At 40.3% G+C, this 14,223-nt stretch overlaps 1 protein-coding gene and 1 long non-coding RNA gene across 2 annotated transcripts in view; one reads left to right on the top strand and one right to left on the bottom strand.

The window, feature by feature from the left end:
- HAO2 (hydroxyacid oxidase 2) overlaps positions 1–14,223 on the bottom strand; it is a 75,156-nt gene that overhangs the window by 55,533 nt on the left and 5,400 nt on the right. The window lies entirely within an intron of this gene.
- On the top strand, positions 2,036–2,301 carry LOC311430416. Its single transcript, XR_014688780.1, has 2 exons — positions 2,036–2,095; positions 2,209–2,301. It is a non-coding gene; the product is annotated as an uncharacterized lncRNA (long non-coding RNA).

Below are 14,223 nucleotides of genomic sequence, written 5' to 3'. Positions count from 1 at the left end.
CCCTTTAGCTTCAGATTGAAACATAGCCAATTGTAGAGCTCAGAAACTGTGACTCAAATGCAAGCAAATGATTAAACTCACCTAAAAGTCATGAGATATACACAATAATAGATGTTATAATTTTAATGTCTTTCTTTATTTTCAGCCTTCATTTTGATCATCTTCAGTTACAAACACGCTGTTCTTATGAACAGAGGATGAGACACACAATTGCTTCTGCAAAACACATAGGCCAAAGTATTATCTATCACAAGACATACATGCATATAGCATGAATTAGCAGTACAAAGTGAGCTGAAAATGCACGGTAAAATTTTGCAGCTCTGAGAAGGACTTGGGGGTGCTGATTGACAAGAAGCTCAACATGAGCTGGCAATGTGCCCTTGCAGCACAGAAAGCCAACCGTATCCTGAGTTGCATCAAAAGAAGCGTGGCCAGCAGGTTGGGGAAGGTGAATGTCCCCCTCTACTCTGCTCGTGAGACCCCACCTGGAGTGCTGCCCTCAGATCTGGGACCCACAGCACAAGAAGGACAAGTCCAGAGAAGGGCCATGAAGATGATCAAGGGCCTGGAGCACCTCTCCTATGAAGACAGGCTGAGGGACTTAGGGTTGCTCAGCCTGGAGAAGAGAAGGCTCCAGGTAGACCTTATAGCTGCCATCCAGTACCTAAAGGGAGCTTACAGGAAAGCTGGGGAGGGACTCTTTGTCAGGGAGTATATTGATAGGAGAAGGAATAATGGCTTTAAACTAAACGAGAGGGGATTTAGATTAGGTACAAGGAATAAATTCTTTATTATGAGTGTGGTGAGGTACAGGAAAAGGTTGCTCAGAGAAGCTGTGGATGCCCCATCCCTGTAAGTGTTCAAGACCAGGTTGGATGGGGCTTGGAGCAACCCGGTCTAGTGGAAGGTGTCCCTGCCTGCTGCAGGGGGCTGGAATCATATGACCTAGGTCCTTTACAACCCAAACCATTCTATGATTCTATGGTACATTCAGCCCAGTTTTAGAAGAACGTCAATGCTCCCCTTTTCCAAGTTCTGGTACAGAATATAAAATAACAAAAATAAAATGACATCTCTACTCAAAAGACTTGACAATGCATTGCATATTAGCAGAACACTGCCAGCTAGCTACTACATGCCAGTAACGCAGCCAAAGAAAGCATCATGACCCAGGAAGAGAGCTAGCTGAAGTCATTAGGGATACATGAACTATATAAATGCCGATTTATAACTGTGCATTATGATTTTTCTAGATATCTAAGCAAGACTTCTGCGTCCTCCAATGGAGTATATCCAAGAAATGCAGGAGTAATGCTGTCTGACATCTCTAGAGTGAGTCCTCACACTCAACAAGACACTGGATATAGAAAGCAGGTATGACTTTTTAGCATCTCTGCCACATCTACCCACCTAAATATCTAAGCATAAGGGTAGTACATTCATCACCATAATATGTAAATGTGCCAGAGATATTTTCCCAACAACATAAAGCTACAGTCCAGCAGTGGAGGGAATTTTTAATTGTATTTCTTCTCCACCTCATCTTCTGCTCTTCCCTTTGACTTCATTGTTTTTGACTTCTTGTTTTAAGTTTCAGTGAAAACAGGAGTTTTTACATTTTATTTACAAAATACCAAGGTCTTATTTGCACTGGAAAGTAACCCATCATTGGGAAAATTTCATGTCCTGCCCCTCATGCCATTGCTTTCAAGTCTGACAGTTTCAAAATACTTCCTGTAACATAATATAAAAACTAAACACCATATTATTTGATCCCCAAAAGCATATAATATCACTTTTGTTTATCACTGAATTTATTTTTTCATCTAATTGTTCATTGAACATTGAACATATAATTGTTCCTGCAAACTATTTGGCAGTACATACTGTCAACCAGCTGAAAAGAATGTCAGTTTTAGCAATGAGCTGAAAGGTAAGGAGGATCCTCACCTGTGAATACTCTGAAGTTTGATCTTCTCTTGACCAAAGCTATTAAAAATAAATTTCCTGCAAATGAGCAGCACTTGTTTGTGGCCAGACCAATGTCTTCTGCAGCATGATTTTTTTCCTTAACAGTGGCTCTGACTCTCAGGTAAGTTCATTTCAACTTTACAGACTAAAGAGTTTGACTACTGAATTCTGTTCTTGAATATTAGTGGTTCTTTCTCTGAATGTATTAATTAAATCTCTGCTTTTTTCCTACAGAATGAACATTCTGTGTTTCCATTTTCCTGTCTAGAAAATGACACTGATAATGCCATAAGCTAAAAAGAAAATAACATAAAAAGTTATTCATTATTTGAAACCACCTATATTCCTGGGCAGCCATCCTTCCAGATGCTCAATTTACTAAGAAAATGTAGTTTAATGATTTGTACTTACTTAATGGTTTGGCCTTCTTTCTTCCTTTAGCTTTGAAAAACACTTTAAAGAATCTAGACTAATTTGAATCATCATTGATTTCAGATACCTCTTTATATCCAAACGTGCTTAAACCCTCTCCAATATTTTCTTTTCATCCTGATGTATTTATAAAATGCCTTCTTTTATTCCCCTATGCTTTTGACAGCATGAACTCATTCTTCTTCCTTTGCTGGCCTTCTCCTATCCCCTCCAGTCTCAAGTAAGCTTTGACACTCTGTCCCAACATTTTCATTTACAGATCAGTTGTGTATAAATCCTCCCATCCAAGACCAATGCCTATTTACACATGCTGCCTACTTCTTGTTCTCTGAAAATGTTATTTGCATAAAGGAACGCTAGCTCTTTGTGCTGTAATTACAATGGGTCTGGAAGGGAAGGCTCTAGGGAAACGCAAGCTCTGTGAGGATGTCTTCATGGTAATTTCTTAGTATGGCTATGGGAAGGACACAGCTCTCCCAGGAAGGAAAATGGTTCCTCTCCCAGATCACATGAATCCCTAGGGAAATAATGAAGACAAGGCCATGTGTGGAAAACCTCTGGATTTCCTTACTCTCATGCATTTAACACTAGCAAGATGGTGTAAAAGTGAATAAATTGATGGGAAGCACTAGCTTTTTGCAAGCTTCACTGTGTGCATTTAGAAAAGGATGATAAAAATGAACATGGCTGCCTTCCTCCTCCACTGAAGAACCCAGTTTTTCGCTCTTGTTCTCAACATCTTTCATCCACTATAATCAAAATTGCAATGCCCTCATTCTATTTTATTGTGGTTTTATCCATATAAGTTCCCATGGAAGTCAAATGGTGCCAACTTTAGTGAAAAGTAAGTAAACAATGAACATGGAATTTAGGGTTTGGTCCTAGATTTCCTAATCTTCTTTTATTCTCTCTAGATTTTTCTTTACTTTGTATCCATACACTCAAGAAATCACTAATTCACTCCAGGTCCTCTGTTGACAGAACCACCAGGGTCCTGCTGCCAAACTACTCTCTGCCTCTCTCATCCTCTCCAGCCCTCTCAGATGGTAAAACAGATACCAGACAGTGGCTATGCTACTAGAATCCCTGCCTTCTGAATGATGAAGTTTTTGTTTTGTTTTGTTTTCCCCATTCAGTTTAGGAAGCTATTTGGTGCTTATTTGACTAAAGTGAATTTCTTACAGTTATCAGCATATATAAAGCTTACACTCCTCCCTAAGCTTGGCTTTTTGTGGCATGTCCTTGTTTAAGGACTTTTTGTTCTTATTCTCTTCTGCCTTGGCAGTTAGCAGCAAATGCACATTTATATTTTTTTGTTCCCCTTTCTTGTGTCCTCACTTAGAAAAAATGAATTAGTACACTTTTCATTGTTGAGTTGTGGCCAGCTAGAATTGTCTCTTTACCCTCTTCTGTTCTGTGTAACTTGTATGTCTCATGCTGACCTTGCAGGTTTAAGTATCACTTTATTAAATTTCAAGGTTTGTTTACTGCATTGTTATATACATCCATTAGCACAGCCTTATCCTCAGAACTACTTATCTGATTCACAAGATCCTTATATATTAGTACATTCAGATGTTCCTATTTTTTGATGTTTAAAATAATTCCATCTTTCAGCCTTTGTTTATCTTCTGATGTTAGGGAGAACCCACCAGATTATTTGTGTTAAGCAAAAACTTGTGCTTCTTATCAAGCTTAGACATATACTTGAGAAGCAAGCTCATCCATCATGAATCATTTACACCTGTACATGTCACCAGCTCATGATCATTCACGGTGCTTTGGTAACACATGTACATAATGCCAAAATGAGGTCATCTCTTACATGTCATTTCCACATATGTGAGGTGCCTACATATGAGGAGAAAAAAAAAAAAAAAAGAAATACAACTACTAGTTGCAATTGTAATTTTGCAAAATTGAACAGTGGACTTAACACTAGCCTGACAATCAGACCAAATCTTCTCTTCGAATCATCGCTGATGGGAATATTTTGCTGAAATCCCCAAAGTCAAAGCTCAGCTATACAAATAAATACTGTAGCAGATCCTGACAGGAAGACGTTCAGCCCAATCTTTTCCAGATGGCAGTGATGGATGGCTGTGTGCTTATATTTATTTGGTTTCCCAGGCAATGGTGTCCTGCTTTCACTGGTCATCACTTGGAGTGCTTTGGCTTACAGATGGACACAACAGTCTTGTACAGTGCCAGACAGGTATTCTGGTGGGCTTACTCATTGCTTGGATGTCACGATTGCAAGAAAGAACTACATTTTGCTTTGCTGTGATTATCTTTCCTAAAAATTGTCCATCTCTTAAACTTGCAGCAAACTTTTGGTGCAGGATCCAAGGAGTTCCTAGGTAAAAATGAAACTCAACATATGTAACTTGTTCATGGCTGTGAGATACCCATTCTGAAAACAATACAGTGACCTAAAGAGGAGAGAGAGAGAGAGAGGAAAGACATCCAAATCCCAAACCACATTGACTGAAAATGCGGCTGTCACTATGTTCTGTTCTGTAAAACACATGGTACTTTACATAGGGATATAAAACAAATGTCCGCAGATCAGGGACTTACATTATACCATAATGTGTGGGGAAGAATGGAGCTGGGATACAAAGACTTCTGAATCCAGGCCATTCATTTTGCTGGGTCATGCTTGAATAACAAACCAAAGTTATTAGCAACAAACACATGTTTGGTGGCCTAGGTAAAATGATCCATTGCCTCCAGATGATGTTCATTTTGCAGGCATCTATACCAGGGAATAAAATGAGACCCTGCTTGCTTCACGAGTATGAGTTGTGTGGTGCTAGCACATTGTAAGCAATTTGGGGAAGAGGCTATATTTTCATGAGTTCATGTAACATCAAGCATAAGAGAGCCATATTGATGACTGGAGCTTTTAATGCTACTGCTAACATAATAGTGGTAAATGAAAACTCTTGATACAAGAACTTCCTGGTGAGATCAGGTGATGGCTGAAACACAGAGACACACAGGACTGAATGCTTAGCAGGAACCAATACAAAGAAATGCATGCCCCTCCTGTGGTCTTGAGTCACACACACAGTCCTTGTTAGGAGGGCAACGCAGCCAATGGAGAGCAATTATGGTAAAGCTTCCTTCTAAATACAAACCACACACATTAACATCAGAAAGTGGACAGATCAGGGGAAGGTTTCTTAGAAAAAAAAAAAAAAAAAAGAGAGAAAAAAAACTTTTATCTGGAATCCAAAGACAGCAGGAAGTGAATGAAATTGGTTGAGGCTGTGGGGATGTGGTCACGCTTCTCTGTGTAGATGAACAGATGGGCAGCAGAATTCGGCATGTGCTGGTTTGGACAGCTGGGACTCAGGGAAGCCATAGAAAGGGAATGATAAGAGTAAGAGAAAATGAAAACAGACTAAGGATTTCAGCATAGGCCAAGTTGCAACTCCACTGTGCTCAGGCACAAGTCTTCCAAAATGCAGCCAATACCTACTAGGTTAGAGACTATTGTTACCTGCCAGGCTGAAACCATACTATTCAACAAACAAAAAAATGAACTTATAAAAACACTAGTCGCTATTGCGATGACAGAAACTCTGAAATCAAAAATAAACTACTGTGACTGTTTTTATGCTGCCTAAGTTAATTAGGTTCTCCAATGGACACACACAATGGTTCTACCTTTAACTACGTGACCATATGACACTTTCGCTTTAAAACTTTCACCTACAATTGAAAAACTAGAACCTCTAAAATGTTGCACACTAGTGATACGTCTATGGATCACTGACAGAAAAACATATTTTTTTCACCCAACAGAGCTCTACATTGTGCTACCAAATACACAACAGCAATACTAGATCATTAACTAGATCGATGGGCTGAGTCTAATCGCATGGCATTCAAAATGATTAAGTGCCAGGTCCTGTATTTGGGTCATAACAACCACATGCAGCAGTATAGGCTTTGGAAAATGTGGCTGGGAAGTTGCCTGGTAGAAAAGGACCTGGGTCAACACACAGTTGAAGATGACCCAGCAGTGTGCCCAGGTGGCCAAGAAGAAGAGCAATTGAGCTGGTGAAGGGACTAGAGAACAAGACATGTGAAGAGCAACTGAGGGAACTAGGGCTGGAGAAAAGGAGGCTGAGGGGGAACTTCATTGTTCTCTACAACTACCTGAGGTGGATGTCCATCTGTTTTCTCAGGTGAAAAGGGATTGGATGCAAGGAAACGATCTCTAGTTCCACCGGGGGAGGTTTAGACTAGGTGTCAGGAAGAATTTCTTCATGGAAAGAGTGGTTAAACATTGGAGCAAGCTGCCCAGTGTGGTGGTGGAGTCCCCACCCCTGGAGGTATTTAAGATATGTGTGAATGTGGTGCTTAGGAACATGGTTCAATGGTGGTTGGTGACTGGAATTGATGGTGTTAAGGGTCTTTTCCAACCTAAATGGTTCTATGATTCTATGAACTTCTTTAGTCCTATGAAAAGAGATGAAGCCATCTCACAGTATTATTCAAAGGCAACTGAATAAAAAGGGAATTTGTGATTCTCAGTTTTCACCCCAGAACCTGGAAAGGAATGAAGACTCACTTTTCCTTCCAAGTTTGCTCTTTCAATGCATCCTACTACATGTCTCTGTCCTTCTTCTTTCTTACTTTTGGGCACATAGTCCCACCCTCCTCATCTAGATGCTCACAGCTGCCTGCCTCAGAAAAATTATCTTGGCCCCACACCATGGCAGAGCAAAATTAAGCCTCAACTTTTCAAAGAGCTTGTTCTGGTTCCCTGTCCCACCCTCCTGTTCCCACATGCCAAGCTGCAGTCTCTTGCCTGGGTATGACTGGTCACTGCCAGAGCTCTAGTCTACCAGGAATGGCCAAGCTATCTACAAAGAAGCCGTGACTAAGGAAAGCGAGGGTTTCCAAAGAGGTCATGGCAGTAATTCATTTCATGCATACTCTTGGCATAAATTCATTGCTCTTGCACACAATATGCTGCTGAGTTCCAGATCATTATTTTCCTAGCCACTCAGCACCAACACAACAGCTGTGGTTGGCCAAAAGAAATGGAGGAGTGTGGTGAAGACACCACCAGCAGCAGCAAGATCACAGTTATTTGCCAAATGTGAAATTTTCATACAAGAACAAAACTAAAATAAGCATAGGCAAGTTTCTTTGTTAATGATGAGAGTTTGAAAGATGATCCCAGTGACTTTAATTTACTCTTCCTGTAGATTCTGAATAGAAAACTGTCTCAGCTTTCAGTATCTTTGTTACACAACAGTTGGCAAAATACTGTTGTGCCCAAAGCCCACCACAAAAGGGAATTAGCAATCCCACATGCCAAAGGGGCAGATGGACAGGTAGACACACAGATTTAATGGCTAAAGGAAAAAAATGGGAATCTGTGTAATGGCTTCCACTGCAATACAAGGCACAGAACCCCTATACAAATCCCCAAAACTCCTTGCTGAGCTGGGGACATCTCACAGGCAAACTGACAACAAATAATGTAAGTTTATTCAATCACTTCAAGTAAAGAGGCATACGCTGCATTACTGGTATTTATTTTTTTTCAGCAACTCACTGATCTCACCGTAAGTGTCTGAACTTGATTTTTAGTGTGAATTTTTCTATTCCACAACCTCTAACTTTAATTCTCTGGATCATTTCTGCCTTTGTCCGAGCTGTTTGATCAAAATCCAGTCCGTATAGTTACCTACAGACATGGCTGAGCTTCCTTCTAACTTGCACTTGAGTTGCTCTCTCACTATGAAGACTCCATTTGCAGTCACATTTGTAATTTTTTCTTAGCCCTTGTCATTTTTTCATCACCTTTTTGAAGTGTAGACAGCAGAACTGGGCACACATCTAGTGCTAGATATGTATCACCAGTTCTGTTTGCAGAGGAAATATGATCTCTTTATTCAGTACCGTCTGTTTATACATCCAGTGATCACCCAACCATCACTCACTGGGTTCACTCAACCATAGCACTGCACCAAAAGGTCATATTCAGTCATTTCCCACGAGCTGGACTTTGCTGTCAGAGCTACTGCTTTGTAACTGATAGACTTCATCCCACCAGGGCTACCTACTTATTTTGTTCAATTAGTGTATAGCATTCCATTAACTCTGAACAGGTGAAAAGAAAAGACTTCATTCCAGTTGGGTAGGAATATGCTGTATCAGCTTCATGCAGAACTTCACAGTAAGAACAACTTGACAACTCACCTCTAGAGCATGGCACTAACTGTAATTTAACAGGTCTAACCAGTTCATTTTTAGACCATTCATTTAAGTTGCATTTCCAGCTATCTAAGGAATATTCTTTGTGTGACAGCTCTAAAAGAATCCTGCATGCTGCACCATTTATATTCTGAAAGGGAAATTGGACATGAAACTAAAAGGAAGAAAACTAGCAGGTAAGGAGGAGTCTAAGATAGATCCCAGTATGGGTTATTTCCAAATACAGAATCCTATTTGAATGCTCGGCTACACGCAGAGAAAAATAAATTTATCATGTTCAGTCAGACATGCTACTCATTGACTATAGGTTATGGTTGTCATGGAAATTGTGTTTATTCACCTGATGATTGGCCAACTGCAGAAACATTTTTCACTGCCAAAGGTTTTCCATTTCTCCTTACATTCCAGCTGGGGACTGTGGAATTTCACTCAAAGAACTTACCACAAAGGGCATGAACTGTCAAAACAGGAGCAAAAGCATAAAGAAACTGCCTCCAAATACTCTATTTAACCTTAGCATAAGGTGATGCAATTCTTCCAAAGACATTGTGTTGCTAGCTGATATTAAAGTCAGCATGGGGTACAACTGCCCATTCTCAGCATATCTGAATCAGTTTATAGGCACTGGCTGAAAATACATTGGGATTTTATGATTAACATTCTATTATTTCTGCCAATACACTGTAGAAAAACAATTTTATCTCATTCAACTAGAGACACTTTAAGGGAAAAATATACAGAAAAAAAAAAAAAAAAGAAAAAAAAAAAAAAAAAAAAAAAAGCCAAATGTCTCGAGATTGAAATCAGCAGTTCCAGGAATGGAGAATCAAGATTTCTTTACTTCAGAATTTATTGGACCAGAGGGTTGGGGGCTCAAATTTGCACAATCTTTGTGCAAAGGGACATAAACTAGGGGAACTCTATGCTGCTGACACACTCAGCAGGGGCTGAAGACTGTTTCTGGCTGAAGTCCACTCTGATTTACAGTGCTCAGCATCCTATCAAGACAGCAGCATATGTTATTCCTATTATCTTGCATTCTTTCTTTCCACTCAGTTGTGGAGTACTGTCTTCAGCACTATATAGTCTAGTGCTAGGAAAGATGGTAATCACTAAGAATTGTAATTATAATAATTGAACAGTGCAAAGTCAAAATGAATAGAAGTTCAAGGGCTCTTTGCTGCAGACACAGTTTCCAGACCAGAACCAAAGATTTGAATTTTACCCAAATAAAGCCCAGTTATTGGAACTTCTCTCAAACTGTCAAGCTTCCAGTTGTATGAAAACTACACTGCATATACACAGAGCCTTTTTAACTACAAAACTAACAAAATTTTTGACCAGCCATCAAAGCCATTTTAGCTATGAGACAGGAAAATTGAACTGTTTTCACTACTGCTATTCTAATAATAAATTAGGAGATTTTGCTCTGACTTGAAAGAAGGAAATTAAGAGACAAGGTTTCCCCTTTTTGATTTCTCCTTTTGACAGCATTACACTTTGAAGAAGTAGTCAAACGTCTGATGGGGTGGAATGGGAGTCAAAGTGACTATACAGATTAGCAGATTAGGACTTGTCCAGTGCAGGAAAGAACAAGGTTCAAGTCCGAGCACTAGTTAATACTTAATTGTAGAAAATTTCTTTTGCCACATGAACCACCAGAGTTCCATATGGAGCCAGCAGCTATATGGCCTGGGTTCTCACTGGGGACACATGAGGTAAGGACTACAAGAGTGGATCATGCAGCACAGGGACTTTATGCAGAGTTTTACACAATCCAACTGAGTCGTTTAGTCTACAGCTCTTCCAAAGAAGGTGAAGATACGTCTCTCTTGTCTCCAGAACAAGTCTTTTTGGAGACCTGTTCTCAGCCTAGTGTTTCTTTTAACCTTATCTGATACTGACCCAAACTGAAAGCATAGCATCTGTCTTTTATTTATAGAAGAGAAGAGAGCATGCTCCCAACTCACTTTCACACAAAATTAGATTAATACCCTAAGAGTGCCATGGTGGCATCCCTGCTCATGGCAGGGGGTTGAAACCAGATGATCTTCAATGTCCCTTCCAACCCGAGCCATTCTCTGATTCTATGATAAGAAAAAATCAGTGAACACACACTACCCATGTTCCCTGGAAATGGGTTGAATCTTGTAGGTAAAGCTCTTCTGTGAGCTTCTGCAAGGGAAGATGCAACCTTAGATTAGCTCTAGACAGTGATCAATTTAGATAGCAAAACCTATTTCCTGATAGGGAAATGTTTTTTCATATGAGCTAGTTCAAGCAGAATTCGAGCACGGGAATTGTAAAAGACTTTGTACAGAGCAAAAATTTATTTAAACAAGGAGCTAAAGTGGGAAAACTCCAAATTTCTAACTATTTCTTCTGTATTTTCAGTTGAACAGCACTCAGGCCCCCAACTGCATTAAAAGGCCCTAGTTGCCTTGACCAGCCTTACCTGCAGCCTTCTCACACACCCTGCCCATGTGTGCAGGAGCAAAATATGTATTCAGCCCTGGGTTAATTGCAGCCCTTGCTTGAGCTGTGTACTAAGACAGTGTTAAGTCTGTTGTCATCTCAGCCACCACCTTGCCTTTGCCTCATCTTGAACCTCACTAATCTGGACTTTGACCATGCACCTGTCTTGTCACTGCAGACCTGTCCCATTGTGACTGGACTCTGTCGACCATGTTTACCCTCATCAGCTCCAACCCTGACCTGTGGATTGACTTCCTGACTTGACCTTGCACCTGCCTCATCATCACAAGCTTGTCTGATGATCTGGGTTTTGGCTGAACCTGGCTCTAGTTTACTTTGCTTGTCTCATTTGACTATGGTGGGACTAGGCCTTGACTACTTAAGCCATTGCCCTGCCAGCCATGTTATTGTCATCAGCTCCCTGCTCCCTAAACATCTGGGAGCAGTTGGACCTCACTGCTCCCTGACAGTCGTCAGCTACTAAGAAAATAATTATTTGAAGATGTACTTCCCAAACTAGGTAAATGAACCCAACAGCTACTGTAAATACTTTTAAAAGTCTGTACATCATAATGGCACATATTTACTACATCCTCCACTTTGATTGCTGTCTCTCAGATAGGAACTCACAGTCCAGGTAATCTGATGTGACAGCATAGCTCTTTATCATGGCATGCCTTTTTTTTTTTTTTTTTTTTTTTTTTTTTTTTTTTTTTTAGCAATAAACACTATAATAGATATTATTACTGGAATCTAGTACCTACCACCAGTATGAACAGAGCATTTATGGCTTCTTATTATTGCAGATGGTCTACAAAAATCAGGAAGATGTCTCTTGAATTCTCTTTGTGCTTTTTAAAGCTTTTTCCAAACCTCTAATAACAAAAAAGCTTACTGGACTCCCCTAAGTATAAAACAATTTGTGGGATGGGGGAAGAAAGTTTCAGAAAAAAAAACACTCTATAAACTCCCAACCCACATTAGTCTCTCACTCCATACTGACTGCTTATAGACCCCCCTCCCTGACCAGGGAGGGCAGGCATGCCCCCTGCTTATAGCCAGCTGCTAGAGGAAGCATGCTTCCCAGCACCTTGCAGTGAGACAGAAGCAGTTCAAAGTATCAAACTTGTTGTGCTGGAAGACTGGACAATCCTGATCTAGTTTGTAATTGCAATATAGGAAAACATCTCATTTTTTTGTCTTGAATGCAAAGTTATATAATAACTCATTTCCAAAGTTCATGTGAACAAAAAATGTTCAATGTCTTCCTTTCAAAGTTGCCTTGCATCTAAGTAAATACGTTACTTACAATTTAAATTAAAGGTAAGACTAGAGAACACATTAAATTTTCCTCATTTTCTTGTCCCACCTCTGCTCTAGACAACTCATTCCAATTCCTAGTCCTCACAGCCTGAGCTTGCCTTTTTTTTGGTAACCAGCAGCCCAGCACTAGCAGAAAGACCAGTGAATGTTTTCCATACATATAAGCAGCCCACAATAGACGCTAAACTAAGCTGTAACATTTTGAGTCCCTAAGAAAAAAGATTCTGCAATTCTGAAAAGTGTTTCAAGGGCAGAAGGGTCCAGGAGGTGGATGTGCCCCATATGATACCAGACATGGAAAATTCTATACCTTCATTGTTTGTAGACATTCTGTTGATCAAAGCAGTATTTCTTCAAATACTGCAAGGAATACAGTGTTTATATACATCAAACAGTATTTATATACATCTCTAGAACTGTGATGGCCCCTGTCACCCCCTGACTGCAGAGAAGACTGCACTAGAAAGCTGAAAGTGAAAGCTGAGTTTTGTGAATATGAACAACATGAACAGCTATTTGGCCTGGAAGAATTCTTTCAGACAGTAACTCACAGCAGTCAGTAGCTTCTGAATTTTGTTTCTCAGAATGGTGACTGTAATAAAGACAAATCTTCCCCCTAATACAAGGACATTATACAGGTAGAGATGTATAAGGAGACCATGAGACAGCAAAAAGACCACTGGCTACTTTCAAGTTATAATGTAATACACAATAAATGTTTGTTCATTGTCTTTTGTATTATAAAAACAAGGAGTTCAGTTTGAGGAACGGGAGTTGTGAAAACTCCTTTGCTAGACACTATGAAAATTCTTTTGCTTAATGTAACAAAATAGAGAACCCCCTCCCCTTCTCTCCTTCTGCATCTCAGTAGCCTCTTTTGTTAAAAAAACACTGCTGCAAAGTTCTTGTAACCATCTCCTGATAAGTTGTTAAACTAGTGTATCAACATCTTGCCTTCCTGTCTCACGCTGGGCCAACATGACCAAATAAAGAAAGAAGTTGAACCACAACGCTGAGGAAGACTACGGCCTTCATCTTCACGACCACCAGAGGGACAGAGACGACCCCCTAGCAACAGTGCGCGCAGTCGCAGAATACACCAGGATGTGCTGCGTAATCCTGAAATCACCAAGATATAAAAAGGGACCGTGGGGGGGGGTGAGGTGCACGCCGTTGGTGGAAGACTCCCCGGCCGCCCAGCGCTGTTTTGCTTGCTGTTGCTTACTCAATAAATTCCTTTCTATTATTAATGCAATGCTCTCTGAAAATTAATTAAGGGGGCAACTTATAACAATAAGAATTACGGTAATAAGGAAAAGCTTTCCTGAAGTAAATGAAAGAGAAGAAGGAGGTAACTTTGAGACTATTGACTCTCAGATACTGGGAGACTAGATAAGAACATGAATCCACAAGGTATCAATTACTGCTGAATAAATGCATAAATTAAAGCATCCTGATACATACCAGAACCTGTCCTGAGTGCATCAACATGTTCTGCAATCTCTTTTCTCCCCATTTTAGGTGCTTAGCCACCTGTGCTCAAAACCAGCTCTGGAAAGGCATGGCTGTGTAACCTTAGATCAGGTACCACAAAAAGACGTAATAAGCTGTGTGAGAGGCCTCCCACCTTTCTCAAGAACTGCACTGAGATTTAGGGCCTCACCTTTGCCTCACCTACTTGTGCCTGGCCTCATACCACATTAATCCTGAGCCTGTCTCTGTGGCTTGACTTCCTGGCTTGACCTGGTCTTGTGTGGAGATCACCAGATTCTTGTC

This window comes from Aythya ferina (genome assembly GCF_964211825.1).
Source record: "Aythya ferina genome assembly, chromosome: 1".
NCBI classification, from domain to species: Eukaryota; Metazoa; Chordata; class Aves; order Anseriformes; family Anatidae; genus Aythya; species Aythya ferina.
The sequence above is the reverse complement of the archived record's forward strand: the minus strand, read 5'-3'. Positions and strand labels throughout refer to the sequence as shown.